The 16,141-nt window shown below is 47.5% G+C and overlaps 1 protein-coding gene across 1 annotated transcript in view; it reads left to right on the top strand.

Annotated features, from left to right (window-relative positions):
- The first annotated feature begins 1,766 nt into the window (after window positions 1-1,766).
- The window catches only part of RNF144A (ring finger protein 144A), a 54,495-nt gene continuing 40,120 nt past the window's right edge, over window positions 1,767-16,141 (top strand). Inside the window, exon 1 of the mRNA XM_081906551.1 lies at window positions 1,767-2,100. The gene's annotated coding sequence lies outside the window, so the exon portion shown is untranslated. The remainder of the gene's footprint in view (window positions 2,101-16,141) is intronic.

Raw genomic sequence — 16,141 nt, 5'->3', positions numbered from 1 at the left:
CAACCGCTGCCTGCTGTTCATCCAGAATACAGTGGTACCTCGGGTTAAGAACTTAATTCATTCCAGAGGTCTGTTCTTAACCTGAAACTGTTCTTAACCTGAAGCACCACTTTAGCTAATGGGGCCTCCTGCTGCTGCCATGCGATTTCTGTTCTCATCCTGAAGCAAAGTTCTTAACCCGAGGTACCATTTCTGTGTTAGCGGAGTCTGTAACCTGAAGCATCTGTAACCCGAGGTACCACAGCTGAATGTATTACAGCCTGTAGAACCGAATCTCCTAGTTCAGTTAGCCAGCAATGTAGTTTTCCTGGGCAATTCTGCACGGAGATTATTCCTGATGCCCCAGAGAACGATCTAATTAGTGTGTTGATCTTGCTCATAATTAGTAAAATTTTTTTTTTAAAAAAATGCTATAAGCTTTGAAATTGCCAGGCTTCCATTTGCAACTGGCATTCATTCTTATGAACAGATAACCCATTCAGATCATCACCAGACAGTTCAAAAATGCTGCCCACTTGATTGTACTTGATGGGAGTGTGAGGGGAGAGTTAGTACCTCTGGTGGGGGAGACATGTTGTGGTCCTCCTGGAGTAGTTTGCTCCTCCTCCCCCCTTGCACTCAGCTCTCACCTGTGGCTCCTGTAAGCTGTCAGAATGTGACAGAAGCCATACCCAGGGAATGGCTTCAATTGGCTGGCTAAACCAAGCAAGGGCAGCCGATAGGTACCCAAACCTTAATGAGTGAAGGCAGGCTCTGGAGGATTGAGCAGACAGAACAATAGTGGGTCCGACAGCTGAGAAGGCAGTTTCTGCACATGCTGTAGAGCTGGCATCCCCAACCTGCGGCCCTCCAGATGTTTTGGTCTACAACTCCCATGATTCCTAGCTAAGATTGGGGTGATGGGAATTGTAGTACAAAACATCTGGAGGGCCAAAGGTTGGGGATGCCTGCTGTAGAGGGAAGTGAGGAGCACATATGGGTCATCAACTTGGGAAGGTAGCCCATCTAGAAGAAACGACCCTAAACCTGAACTGCCTTGTGGGATATCTTCAGGAGAAGAAAAGTCTACACAAATCCCTAAGGCGGTTGGATGGCACCTCCTTCCGGCAACTCCAGCAGCCAAACTGGTGCCAAACCGTATTGCTCTGCTTTCCTTCGGACCACATCAGCGAGGCTTGTCATCCGGGCAGCCCAGGTGCTCCATACACACTGCCCAGGGGAAACAAAGAATGTGCCTATTACTTTTCTCCATCTCAGGTTTCCAGATGTTCTTGTACTACAAACCCCAACCATCCCTAGCCAGCAGGGACCAGCACTCAGAGATGACGGGAGTTGTAGTCCAACCCCACCTGTGTACTTACAGCAGGCTAGTTTCTACTCACACTCATCCTACCTATATTGGCCAGGGAGGACACAATTCCCTCCTCGCATTCGCACTGCCGCACAACCCACCCAGAGGCGCTTTTTCGCAACGGGTGAAGAAGCCGCCCTCCAGCTCCTGGAGCGCCACCCGGAGGCCTATCCCGACCACGGGGCGCTGTGAGGGGCTGCTACCCCCCAGCCAGCCCTCTTCCCCGGGGGCGCTTCTCCTTCCCAAGCCGGAGAAAGGAGACCCCCCACCACGCCAAGCCTCCGCCCCGTCTGAGCGAGGCGCGAACTGGGGAGTCCGGCAGGGGGCGCGTCCTCCCCGCGCGCGCGCCGCGCCCCGACTTGAGCGGCGCGCTTCAAAGCCCAGCCGCCGCGGCTGCAAAGCCGCCGGAGCTTAATGGCGTCCTTGCGCTCAGCTTAGCTGCTCCCTTTTCCTTCCTTCCTTCCTCCTCCTCCTCCTCCCCTTCCTTCGGGGAGGCGGGCAGCGGGCAGGAGGAGGAGAAGAAAAGGAGCGGCGGGAGAGGGAGAGGCAGAAGCGCCCAGGCGCGCGGGCAAGACTTCGCCGGGAAGGCAGCCGCACACAATGCGCCAAGAGGCAACACCCGGGCAAGGCAGCGCGGGAGACTGAGGCGCGGCGGTCCAGGCGAGCGGGAGGAGGAGGAGAAGCAGCCGCAGCAGCAGAGCAGCGGCCCCAGTCCCCCCTTCTTCCCGCGCGGCGGCGGCGGCAGGAGGGTAAGGCGGCGCGGCGCGCTCGGCTTTGTGTCTGCTTGCATCCGACGGGGATGGCGCGCTCGCTAGGCCGCTCGCTCGCTCGGGGATTGGCGAGGCGGCTCCTTCTCCGAGGCGTCCGCACCGACGCGCGCCTTTGGGTTTCCTTCCCGGGGACGAAGATGCGGGCATAGGAGCCCCTTCCTAGCGCCGAGGTCTCCCTTCGCCCCCCTCCCCCAAATGAAATATTGGAGGGGACTCCCCCCCCCTCACAGTTTATGGACATTGCCGTTCAAATGGCTTGTGCGCACCGCCACGTCTTGTGATGGATTACGCGGGGCGGAGCTTACCTGGTCCCCCATCCCCAATATTTTGTTCAAGTTGGTACCCCTGTGCAGGGTTAGATTTTAGCCTCCCTCCCCAAGAGGCTGAGGCGGCGCCTTGGAGAAGTTCACTTTGCCCCCCAGGGCGGCTGGGAATGCGGATTCCAGGTTCTCGCCTGTCCCTCTGGCTGGGTCGGTGGGTGTGCCTCTTGGGTGGTGGGCATCCTTGTCTATTCTCCTCATTCTTCTCCACCAGGCAAATGAGCGTAGGAAGTTGGATCGGGCCGCCTCTTAACGCTTCTTGATTTATAAAGTGCTATATAGGTAGCATCTCCCTGAAACAAAAAAATATATCCACGCAAGTCGTTGTTCGCCAAGAGGCGCAAATTGATTTTGTGTTGGTTATTTATCTCTCTTGGAATTGGTTTTCACGTCGGTTATTTATTTCCCTTAGCTGGCCTGCATGCTGGCCAATAAATGAGGGTGTATGGGGAAAGACCTTCTTGATTGCCACCCGTGGCAGGTACAGATGGCTGTGGAAGTACTTTATTGCATAGCTATGGGGCATCTTGTGGCATCTGTCTGTTGACCCCAAAGCCTGGTGGTCTGAGCCCACCAAGGCACAGCTGTGGGCAGGATTGCAAGGGGTTGGACTAGATGACCCTTGGGGTCCCTTCCAACTCTACGATTCTTTGTACGCACACAATTTAATATAATCATGGGCTTCTCTCCTGCTGTCCTCCTGCTGCATTTGGCATCCATCCTGACGTCACCCTCCATTTATAAAACCCTCTGCGCCCATGGGACACTTTTTGGGTTTTTTTGTTTAGTTTCCCCCACCCTGCCCGAGCCAGGGTAAAAGCAGGTTTGTAGAGACAGTACAAAAAGGCAGAGAGATGCAGCCAGCATCCACAGTCTCCACTGACATTAATACTCAGGCAGCCTTGGAATCCCTTCGCCTGGAGAAGCAGCAGCAGGGAGAGCAATCTCCCAACTTAATCCTTTCCACTGGCAGATTTTCTGCAGGGGGAAAAAGGGTGAGATCTGACAACCTTTGGCCGCACTTGAAGGTCTGAGTATGTGGGGAGGGCTGCCAGAACAGAGGGGAAAGCGTTGGGAGAGTATTTAAGAAGCTTTCAGAGGATTTAGGCCTGGGATGGTGCTATGTGTGTATGGATGGATGGATGTGATTATAACACCCAGATTCCCCTTTGCTGGTTCTCTGATTTGTTGAGACATATTATATCCCCCGAAGGGACACGGGTGGCGCTGTGGGTTAAACCACAGAGCCTAGGACTTGCCGATCAGAAGGTCAGCGGTTCGAATCCCCGTGACGGGGTGAGCTGCTGTTGCTCGGTCCCTGCTCCTGCCAAGCTAGCAGTTCGAAAGAACATCAGTGAGCAAGTAGATAAATAGGCACTGCTCCGGTGGGAAGGTAACCGGCGTTTGCATGTGCTGCTCTGGTTTGCCAGAAGTGGCTTAGTCATGCTGGCCACATGACCCAGAAGCTGTATGCTGGCTCCCTCGGCCAATAAAGCAAGATTGTGCGCCGCAACCCCAAAGTCGGTCACGAGTGGACCTAATGGTCAGGGGTCCCTTTTCCTTTACCTATTATGTCCCCCGGGAAGGTCAAGGCTGTAAGGCTGCGATGGGGAACCTGTGGGTCCCCCAGATGGGTTTTTTAGGACTCCTAATTCCCATCATTCGAGAGCATTGGCCATTCTGCCTGGGGCTGATGGGAGTTGAATTCCAACAGCATCTGGAAGGTGGTAGGTTCTCCATCCCTGCTGTTGGGTAATTGACTTTATTCTTATACCTGTGGGTATTTTCAGATGAGCTGTCTCTTCAGGATACATTGTTGGGAGCAGCTGCACCTGTAGTCACTTCATCCATCTCACGCTTATTGGTTCTGCCTTGAGTTGCAAGAGTGCTATCCAGCCATGTCCATCCCCTGCTGGAAAGCCATTTCATCCAGTGGAGGCTTCCATTAGAGCAGGGTTTCCCACACTTGGCTCTCCACCTGCTTTTGGACTACACTTCCCATTATACCTGACCAGTGGTCCTGCTAGCTAGGGATGATGGGAGTGGTAGTCCAAAAGCAGCTGGAGACACCCAAGTTTGGGAAGCACTGGTTTGCATACACTGGTGAGGTGCTTCCACCGCTTTCCTGAACCCATTGGGCTCGCCACTTCTTGTTATGGAGATCTTCTGTGTGAAATCACTGCAATCACTCCAGCTAGAAAAGCACTGGCATTGCTGCTGGCTATTGCCACCTGAAGTCATTGTGGTTGTCTGTGCAACCCTATAACCAGGAAGGCCTTGGGCAAGGTTGCTTGAGAGATGGGTGGGGGAGAGAAAGTGGCCGGCTCGCATGTGTGAACCAGTTCCTTGTGATCATAAGGAACCAGATGGTGGAGCTTGCCTGGACCAATTCATGGACTACATAAGGGGGCAATCTGGTTTATGGAGTACCTGGTTCACAATCCGGGAACGCTTTGTACCTCCTGTTCACATGTTTAGCAAACGTCCTGATGATAATAATAAAAATAATTCTTTTGCAACACATTCTTTGGGCACTTCACAAGTGGGTTTTTCAAAATGCAAGTGTGGAAGTGTTGAGGCTTAAGAGTGCAAGCGCCTTTCTCCCATTCCCTCTGTCCGCTGGAGGAGCCAGAGTTGCATGAATGTCAAATCTGTCTCTCTCTCTTGTGTTGCTACTGGCTGATGCCTTGCTCTTGGAAGTTCAGATCTGCTAAAATGGCTGAAAGATGGTGAGTTCCTAAAGTTAGCCTCAGAAGAAGCAGCAGAATTGTGCAAATACAAGTGTTGTTGTTGTTTAGTTGTTTAGTCATGTCCAACTCTTCATGACCCCATGGACCAGAGCATGCCAGGCACTCCTGTCTTCCACTGCCTCCCGCAGTTTGGTCAAACTCATGCTGGTAGCTTTGAGAACACTGTCCAACCATCTTGTCTTCTGTCGCCCCCTTCTCCTTGTGCCCTCCATCTTTCCCAACATGAGGGTCCTTTCCAGGGAGTCTTCTCTTCTCATGAGGTGACCAAAGTATTGGAGTGAGCACTCAGGGCTGATTTCCTTAAGAATGGAGAGGTTTGATCTTCTTGCAGTCCATGGGACTCTCAAGAATCTCCTCCAGCACCATAATTCAAAAGCATCAATTCTTTGGCAATCAGCCGCCTTTATGGTCCAGCTCTCACTTCCATACATCACTACTGGGCAAACCATAGCTTTAACTATACGGACCTTTGTCGGCAAGGTGATGTCTCTGCTTTTTAAGATGCTGTCTAGGTTTGTCATTGCTTTTCTTTCCGAAGAAGCAGGCGTCTTTTAATTTCATGACTGCTGTCACCATCTGCAGTGATCATGGAGCCCAAGAAAGTAAAATCTCTCACTGCCTCCATTTCTTCCCCTTCTATTTGCCAGGAGGTGACGGAACCAGTGGCCATGATCTTTGTTTTTTTGATGTTGAGCTTCTGACCATATTTTGCGCTCTCCTCTTTCACCCTCATTAAAAGGTTCTTTAATTCCTCCTCACTTTCTGCCATCAATGTTGTGTCATCTGCATATCTGAGGTTGTTGATATTTCTTCCGGCAATCTTAATCTTAAAAATACCAAGTGTAGGAGGAACTATATGTTGCATTCCGCCACTTCGAGACCGCAGAACTGCACAGAGGCCTCCTTACATGTTTTCTAAAGGAGCTCCGGTCATCTCATCTATAGGCTGGCTGGCGAATATTCCACTCCTTCCAACTCTGCTGCCTGGAGAGGCTCATGTGCTATTCTTGGTATGTTTTTTAAAGCGAGCCTTGCTAAAGCCGCTGGCAGGAAACCCACACAAATTGACTCAGGATACTCATCATTTGCTGCAGGGAAACATAAAGGAGATAGATGGGGGCAGGGAGGGGGAATAGTACCCTCAAGTATGCTGTCAACGCAGCGTCGCTGGGCATTTATCCATAACCTTGCTTCACAATAAAGAGGCTCAGAGTGAGATCGAAGTGTAAGAAATAGAACACGTAGAAAGAAAGGCAATAAGTATTGTTTGGCCGAGTCGTCGTTCAGAATTGCTGTATGCAAGCTTTCAGGTGACGCAGGTTTCATCCCTGTGTAAATCAAAATTTAGGAATATATGTGTATGTGTTGCATCGTGTCTGGGCTGTACTTATTTACTTATAAACTTATTTATAAGCTGTCTTTATGGGCAAAGTCCTTACAAGGCGGCTTACCTATCATAAAAACACAATACCATTTAAAGCCAAACTAGACCGTTTTAAATGCTAGCAGCACAAAATTACCCGAAATATAGACCAGTTAAAAATAAATGGAACAGCAGCATGAATTCCAGAAGCTAAAAAAGCTATGCATTCCAAAACAGCTATTTAATTTTAGCTCCTAAAATTAAGGCCTAAATTGAAAAACTGGTGTGTGTTTTTTTTTAAGCCTGTAGATTTTAAAATTTGCAAAGTTGAAGCCATCTGCTGTTGGGGATGAAATCTGGAATTTTAATTTTTGAGTAACCGTAACGGATGAATTAACTGGGTGGCTTATCACGAGGGATTCCATCCTTTGCTAACTAAAGACTGACAGCATGAAAACTTCTCAGTTGTTGCTGTTTCGCATTTTCCATAATTCATTGGAGTTCTCTGCGTCCTTCCCATCTTGGCTTATATTTTGGGGCAGATTTCATTAATGTCATGAGTCACCCCAGGCTATTTCGAATCTAGTTACATCATAGGCATCTTATTTTATTCCAGCAGATCTTCCGGTCTAATTATATGAGCCTCCCTCGCTGACCTTTGACCTCTTCACATCCTTCAGAATTCTTGTTCTCTTCTGCTCCCTGGCCATTTCTTCTCTGTAGCAGCACACCAAGCCTTTATGGGGAGATATATGGTTTCTCTTCAAGAGATCTCTCCATCCTCTTACCTTTTTTGCTTGTCAGTTTAAACATGAATATTTACTGAGGGTTTCCTTATTATCTATAAGAGGGGAAATTATTATTATTATTATTAATAATAATAATAATACCCCCACCTATCTGGCTGGGTTTCCCCAGAAACAGAAGGCGGGTGGGAAGGAACATTGCTGTAAATATTTACAGCACCATGGAGTTAAATCTGCAAAAGAAGGAACCCTTACAAAGGCTTGCTCTTGCCCCATTGTGCAAAATTATCTGCAGTTTCTCAGCACAACGGTGGAATAGCTATACCTTCCAGCACAGGGGTCGAAACAGCTCTTTTATAGAGAGGAAAAATAATGAGAGAGAAAGCATCCTGCAGTGTAAGCTGATTAGAAATAAAGGCTAACAACTTTCTCTTCTTCTTCTTTTGCCATGGCAAGTTCCTTTGCCTTTTTTACAGCTGCCTGACAGGCAGAAATATAGCAGATGAAGCTTTTCCTGCCATGAAGACGAATGGATGGCTAAAGCTGCACCTGCTACATTTCTGCACGCCAGGTAGGTGTTAAAGACCCAGGAGTCCTGCCAGGAAACATTTGGCAACCTTAGCTGGGGTGGGGGTGGGAATAGTACTAACTGTGCTGCTGACTCGCTAATCGCTTATGGTGGTATGATCTCAATGTCTTTTTTTTTCATCCTTTTAATGGGGCACCAGTGTTTGGTTAATTGTACCCTTAGGTCAGGGGTCAGCAAACTTTTTAAGCAGGGGGCAGGTCCAATGTCCCTCAGACCTTGTGGGGAGCCGGATTATATTTTTTTTGGGGGGGGGGGGGAGGAATGAATTCCTGTGCCCCACAAATAACCCAGAGATGCATTTTAAATAAAAGCACACATTCTACTCATGTAAAATCACGCTGATTCCCGGACCGTCCCTGGGCCGGATTGAGAAGGCGATTGGGCCGGATCTGGCCCCCGGGCCTTAGTTTGCCTACCCATGCCTTAGGTATAGTGTCCATTTCATCAGCAGCCCTCAACTTCACGCTGTACGTCTGAATCACAAAGGAGAAACTGGCTATTTTGAGGGGGTTGGGAATAGTGTTAGAAACTCGGATATATAAGCTAGGCGCCAAATGGCTCCTTAAACCAGGGTTGCAGTCGCCAAAACAGAACGTCCATTTGCCATTTTGGGGCAAGACAGCTCTAAAGTCTTATTTTTCAAATGATGTACTGACTCTGATTATCAGTTAAACATGTGGCTAGTGCAGAAGACAACCTGGAGCTTGGTTACGAACTTTGAGAAGAAAAGTCACTTGATCCAGGGACGGTCCACATAGATATTGGCCTATTCCTGCCTCTTTTTCTTCATGGTGACACGGACCATTCCTAACATAAGAATATTCTGCACAACTGTGAGCAGGGCAGTGGGGAAGGGTAAGTGGAGACAAGCTACAACAATTAACTATAACGTTGTTCCCTGCACAGAAAAAGCCAAGTTTGGTTCCTGAAATTCGTTCTGATTCTGAAGGTAGAATTCTATAACTGATAGAATTCTGCAGGATGTGAAATTAGTGTGTGGAAACAGTCAAGATCCAATGATCCCCAGGCATGCACCACCAGATAGTGTAGATGTCAGGCGCCATCTTGGCACCCAGGAATCTTCACTTGGTCCCAAGTGGCCAATAAAGGTAAAGGGACCCCTGACCATTAGGTCCAGTTGTGGCCGACTCAGGGGTTGCGGTGCTCATCTCGCTTTATTGGCCGAGGGAGCAGGCGTACAGCTTCCGGGTCATGTGGCCAGCATGACTAAGCTGCTTCTGGTGAACCAGAGCAGCACATGGAAACGCTGTTTACCCTCCCGCCAGAGTGGTACCTATTTATCTACTTACACTTTGTCATGCTTTCGAACTGCTAGGTTGGCAGGAGCTGGGACTGAGCAACGGGAGCTCACCTCATCGCGGGGATTCGAACCGCCAACCTTCTGATTGGCAAGTCCTAGGCTCCATGGTTTAACCCACAGCACCACCCGCGTCCCTTAAGTGGCCAATAGCCAGGTGCAAAAAGCGCCTGGCACCTGGCTGATTTTGAACACTGGTTGGGAAGGCCCTCCAACACCCAAGTGTGCATCTGTTGAGCAGTAGTTACTTTGTTCTGTTTTAAGGACTACGTTATCTAACACCACCCGCCATGCAGATAAGTAGCTAGCATAAAGCACAGCATGGGCATGGCTTTATAGAAAAGGCTGCTGGTATCCCTGCCTCAACAATTTTTCAGAATTCTTTGACACTGTCAGAACACATGGAGGAAGTCAAACATTGGACTTCCAAAAAGGTTTCAACATTTCTCTTCTTTAGCTCTTGGGTAAATTTAGCAGCCGGGGAGGGGGGGTGGGAGGGTGGATTCTCGTGTGGTTCAGGAATCGATTAAAGAAAGCAAAGAATCTATGTGACATTTTAACAAATAGCAACTTTACTGTGTCATTAGCTTTCATGGACTGAAGTCTATTTCATCAGATAGGTCAAAACAAAAATTTTTTTTTCTTCCAGTAGCACCTTAAAGACCAACTAAGATAGTTCTTGGTATGAGCTTTCGTGTGCATGCACACTTCTTCAGTCATCAGATAGGTGAAAGGGTTATCTTAAGAGGCGCATTTATACATGGGTGGAAGAAACAGTGGGGGTCAGATGGCAGCGGAATGGATAGTGAAAGGCAATTTAATTATGTAGAGTAAGTTAAGGGAGGGATTCACAACAACAGTAGCTAGTGCAAACTAAATAATCTTAGATTTTCTAGGTTGCTTGGCACTAAATTTGTAAGCTTTTGAACTCAGGAGATCTGGGCCTCAGGGATCTATCCATTCTTTAAAATACCTGGAAGTTAAATGTTTTGAGAATGCTTGGCCACATGTTTCTGTCCAGGGTAACTCCAACAGCAGAGGTGTCAGCGATGATATCGGTTGTGTGGCTATCCCTCCAAATATTTTAGGGAAATGTTTTAGGGGACCGTCGTCTGACACCTTTCCCCAGTTGGTGCAGATGATGACTTCTTGCTGTTGGTGTCTGTTGGTGTTGCAGAATGTCTTGAACTCTCAGTGCAATTCATTTCCCCCCCCGCATAGCTCTGAGGCACAGTTTGTGGAAATGTTTCGGCAGTGCGTTTAAAGGGCTGTTTGTTCAGAGTTCCACTCAGCACCAATGGCCTGTGCCCCCATCCTCAATTTAAGGAAGGTGGAAAGTTGTTTCAGCCTAACTGAGTTGTCCTTCGATGCCGTCACTCGCCGACACGCCTCAGGTTATTTTACGAGCAGATTGCCATCCTGTGTAATATAGAACATCCATCCATCTTTGTTTTGGCTGCTCGTACCTCTGGACTGCCCGTTAAATGCAGAGGCCAGCTTCTCCAGCATAGTTTGGTTCAGGAAAAAGACTGACCTACACCTCTGAGAATACCTGAGTAGTGTTTCAGAAATGCTGCTTTATTGCATGAGCTGAAGTAAACTGCTTTTTATTGAAGGTATGTGGCATTTCTGCTTTGCAGTACTTTGGGGGGAAATGTTCAAGTGCCACCAATTAAATAGGACTATTCTTGGATTTTCCAAAATTAATTGGTTTGAAAATTCTATCTGTTTACTAGAACTTACAGTACAGTATCATTCCTAGATTTTTATAGGGAGGTAAAAGGAAGCCACAGTCAGAGTTCTTTTTATCTATTTAGGTCTTTCGGCGCATTATGTTCCAGACATTTAAAAAACAATTGCAACCATAATTGGCTCAGTTGCTCCCTCGAAAGCCTCTAGATAATGTCTCATTAAGCTCCAGTACACTAAAGCAGAACACTAGGTCTTTTTGGGTCCAGACTTTTGAGAAATAGGAACTCCAGCCCTGGTAGACATTTAGCTAATATTTTGAAAGGGTAGCTTTTGGAGGTATGAGCTTTCAACAGAAAACAGCACTCAAAATAATATCCTTTAAATTCTGCTCCAATTTCTAGATAGCTTTCTGCCGCTCACGTGGGAATTCTTTGAACCTGAGGTGCAAAACTCTCATCTGAGGCGTGTTTCACACATGAGTCACATGCATCCCTTGATCTTTCTGTCAGCTCTTATTTGATTGACAGTTAAATGTGTCAGCTACTAAAAGTCCTCTGTGATGGCAACTCTTTGCTGCCTGTGGTGATGGTCCATTATGAAGTCTGACAGTCATGAAGTAGGGAAGAGCATGTATGTATGTATGGATGGATGGATCAGCCTGGAGATAGGTGTGACTCCAGCTAGATATCCAACTTTTAGAAAATACTTCCGTCTCAGCTACTTAGCTCCAGGCTGTCACATATATCTATGGGTTAGACTCAATCTGGTTCTCTGTGCACAGTGACTCTGTGTCAGGAGCAACTCGAACCGTGGCTTGGAGTATCTTCCCACAGCCGTGGTTGTACTGCTCTAGTACATTTTTGTTTGCTCATAGGTTTGGACTCCTGGCTTTGACTTCTGGCTTAGGTGTCTCCCTCGCCCCACTAAAAAACACCCCCCAGCTGACCACTGTCTCACTCCATGACCCAACTACTGACCTTTGGTTCCCATCTCCTGATTTCCCTCTGACAGCTGGTTGTGGCTTAGTTCTGATACAGAGCTGGGTAGAGTGTGGTGGTTCCTAACACACACACTGAGAACCGAGTACTTCTGTACCTCGGGTTACATACGCTTCAGGTTACAGACTCTGTTAACCCAGAAATAGTGCTTTAGGTTAAGAACTTTGCTTCAGGATGAGAACAGAAATCAGGCTCCGGCGGCACGGCAGCAGCAGGAGGCCCCATTAGCTAAAGTGGTGCTTCAGGTTAAGAGCAGTTTCAGGTTAAGAACGGACCTCCGGAAAATATTAAGTACTTAACCTGAGGTACCACTGTATTTCCAGAGCCTTACTTGACCTTGGATAAGCTGGCAGCACAGATGAACATTGAATTGGGTACCACACATAGCAAGGGGCTCTTGGGCAACCTGTGTACAGCAGCTTGCAAGTGATGTGCAGGTGTCCTGGCATGTGCTTTTCCTACCATTAAAGGCTTTCCAGTGTGGAGAGCCAGTGTGGTGTAGTGGTTAAGAGCGGTGGACTCGTAATCTGGTGAACCGGGTTCGCATCTCCGCTCCTCCACATGCAGCTGCTGGGTGACCTTGGGCTAGTCACACTTCTCTGAAGTCTCTCAGCCCCACTCACCTCACAGAGTGTTTGTTGTGGGGGAGGAAGGGAAAGGAGAATGTTAGCCGCTTTGAGACTCCTTTGGGTAGTGATAAAGTGGGATATCAAATCCAAACACTTCTTCTTCCCTGGGCTGGACAGGCAGGAAGTTATTTGTAGCCCATTTGAGGTGCCAGCCTCCCAGCGAAGCCATTGAACTCCCCACCCAAGAAGCACTTGTGAGAGGTACATCCAAGCCAAAGTAGCTGCCTTGGAAGAAGCAGAAGTTAGTAAAGGTAAAGGGACCCCTGACCATTAGGTCCAGTTGCGGACAACTCTGGGGTTGTGGTGCTCATCTCGCTTTATTGGCTGAGGGAGCCGGCTTACAGCTTCCGGGTCATGTGGCCAGCATGACTAAGCCGCTTCTGGCGAACCAGAGCAGCGCATGGAAACGTCGTTTACCTTCCCGCCGGAGCGGTACCTATTTATCTACTTGCACTTTGACGTGCTTCCGAACTGCTAGGTTGGCAGGAGCAGGGACCGAGCAACGGGAATTAACTCTGTCGCGGGGATTCGAACTGCCAACCTTCTGATCAGCAAGTCCTAGGCTCTGTGGTTGAAGCAGAGGTGAAGTACCACCAAAAAGCTTCTTCCCAACTGGAGAGAACTGTGGCTCCTGGTAGCTTCTACTAGACTGCATCTGTGCCCTTCGAGGCACCATGAGATGTGATGGCAGGGTGATCCTTACCCCTGGATCTCTAAACCTTTGTTCATGGGCACCTAATCCTAGCCATTAGGGCCCACTTTGGGTACTCCCAGTGCTGCTGACAACTGAATGTTCTTCAAGCTGAGAGCAAAACAACAATCCCGTTGGGATGGTGTGAACTAGTCACCGTCTCCTCCAGTGATTCGGTAGGGGAGGGAGCAGGAGGCAAAGGAAACAAACACATCAGCCTAGAAAAAGAAAGCATCGTTTATTATTTAGAGGGACTCGATATGTTTGGAGATGCTGAGAAATGCTACAAAAGTGACTTGCACTTTCTGATCCTGCACTTCCTCAGTGCATCCAAACTGGAACTTTTTCATCTTTCCCCACACTAAGATGCTCAAGAAGATTCCTTTCTATTCTGTGGGGAGATTGATCACCCTGAATCTTTGTGTTATCTAAAGGTGATTTCTTTAAATATTTTTAAAATTAGGATTTATAAAGAAAAATACAAAGATTATTATCAAATAGCTTTCCCCCTAAACTAAAACAATAATCTAAAGGGGGGGGGGGAGAGAAAGGAAAGAGGGTAAAGGAAAAAAGAAAGAAAGAGGAAGAGATAGAAAAAAAGGAATAGAAAAAGATTTCAGAGAGAGAAGTAAAGAAGCTGAAGAACTTTTGATTCTTCGTCTGACTTCTATATATAATTATCCATTCCAGTATAATTTCGTTTTTCTCTCGTTTCGTTCTGTTTGAAATCCATAGCCCAATTCAGTCATTTGATTTCTCTCCCCATTTCCATGTATGCTGGATACATTTGAGGAGGACGGATCATGCCCAATAGCTCTGTCTTCCAAACATTTTGTGTTCAGTGCAAACATGGCAAGGGGGTTTTCTGTGTGTATACAGCTGTATATACATTGGCTTCTGCAAGCAGATTTAGTTGTCTGATGTTGCAGAGATTTGGGTCCCAAGCTGTTTAGGACTTGTATCCGTCACTAGTGTTTTAAATCAGATCTTGAATCTGAAGCCTTGAATTGAGGTTAGACTAATATACATGCAACTGTTGCCTCAGCAGCTCAAGGAAATCGGCATTTGCTACAGCCAGCTAATCTTCTCTGTCCTGCTGTTCCCCGGAATCATTTATTTATTTTTTTATTACTAAGGAAAACAACTGGCTAAATTTGGCACAATTCCTCCATCGCCACCAACAGTGCACAAGGCATTTCCTTAGATTAATCCTGCTACAACAGAACCTCAGCTTCCCTCTTTGGTTTCTAGCAAACCTTTTATTGATTATAATAAAAGCTGTGCAGCAGAATAGTATGGTGGTATAGGATCTGCTTAGTTTTCAGTAGAGATAGTAGGAAGAATGGCCGAGTCTTCTACCTAGTCTGGAATGTCATTGTATCTTTGTTGACTGAGGAACAATGAACATGCAGCACTGCTGAACATTGGAGTGTTAGGCCTTCCATCTTGTAACGTCCCCTCCCTTCAGCCTGACAATTTCCCAGCATTTAAAGGTGAGACAGGCTTGCAGGTATGTTTTTACTAGCCCACAAGACATCTACAACAGAGTTATACCTCACTTTTCCTCTGAGGAGATTAAGGTCAGGTACATAGTTCAAAGCAGCCCCTATGAAGCTGAGAGATGGTGACTTGCCCAGGGTCACCCAGTGAGCAGATCCTCGCCCACTTAGGTTAGCTAATTACCTGTGGCACATTGATAACTTGAAAGGGAGGGGAAACTGTTTTTACTCATCACATACAACCAGAATAGTAGCTCTTAATAAGCCTGAAGAGAGAAGTGGATTTTGATATGGAATACTATTGCAGACTCCTGCCAACCTAGCAGTTCGAAAGCTCATCAAAGTGCAAGTAGATCAATAGGTACCGCTCCGGCGGGAAGGTAAACGGTGTTTCCGTGCACTGCTCTGGTTCTCCAGAAGCAGCTTAGTCATGCTGGCCACATGACCCGGAAGTTGTATGCTGGCTCCCTCGGCCAGTAAAGTGAGATGAGTGTCGCAACCCCAGAGTCGTCCGCAACTGGACCTAACAGTCAGGGGTCCTTTTATCTTTTACTATTGCAGAAAAGAGGCAAGGAATTTTAAAGCCTCGACACCCCATGATGGGGTCCATTTGTCCAGGAGATGTTGTTTCCTGGCAGGGGGTTGTTTAGTTGTTGTTTTGCCATTACTGTGATAACAAGTGGCTATCAAGTGAGATAGTTTCTGATTTCAGAAGTTGACAAATCTAAAACCAGCCAGGGCAAGTTTAGGACAGTGGTATCTCGAGGTGGTGATCTGTTTGGCTTAAGATCTGTGTTTTCTCACTTGACATCCAGTCTGGTGGGCTACCTAATAACAACACATTTTCAAACTGCTCAGTTCTAATCTGCTTTAAAGTTTCACAGAAGGTATATTTCCCCTCTTAGCCTCTAAAATAGACTTTCGTTCTTTCTATCTTTCTTTCTGGCATGTATTACATTTTCCTGAAGTAGCTGTCAATTGGATAAGGAAACTACCAGTGTTCAAAGCCTTTCTCTCACATTTTTAACTTCTCACCATATTAAGTCATCAGCAGGGTTTCTGCCTTCTGTAGATAGGTTTTGGCAAGAGATTCTGCATTTTTTTAAAAAAATAATCTTGGGATATAGTTTACTTGCCTGAGTCACCACATCTTTCTTGCCAAAACTAAAACTGCCATCTTGGGGACGGACGGCACGTTCTGCCTCAGCCTCATGTCTTCAACACCCTGCTACCGTTTCTCCTCTGCAAGTTGGGGTGGGGGTTCCAGAAGGTGTTGATACATTTATTGAGGTGGCGGAGAAGTGGGCAAAGGGGGCTTAACCCACCTACCCACCCCCAGCTGCTTCCTTCTGCAGCCCAGATTACAGGCCCATGTTTCTGTGTCAAAGGCAGGTTGCGGCAGGATTAAACTCTTTGCTTGCCTGC

This window comes from Podarcis melisellensis (genome assembly GCF_964234715.1).
Source record: "Podarcis melisellensis genome assembly, chromosome: 3".
NCBI classification, from domain to species: domain Eukaryota; kingdom Metazoa; phylum Chordata; class Lepidosauria; order Squamata; family Lacertidae; genus Podarcis; species Podarcis melisellensis.
The sequence above is the reverse complement of the archived record's forward strand: the minus strand, read 5'-3'. Positions and strand labels throughout refer to the sequence as shown.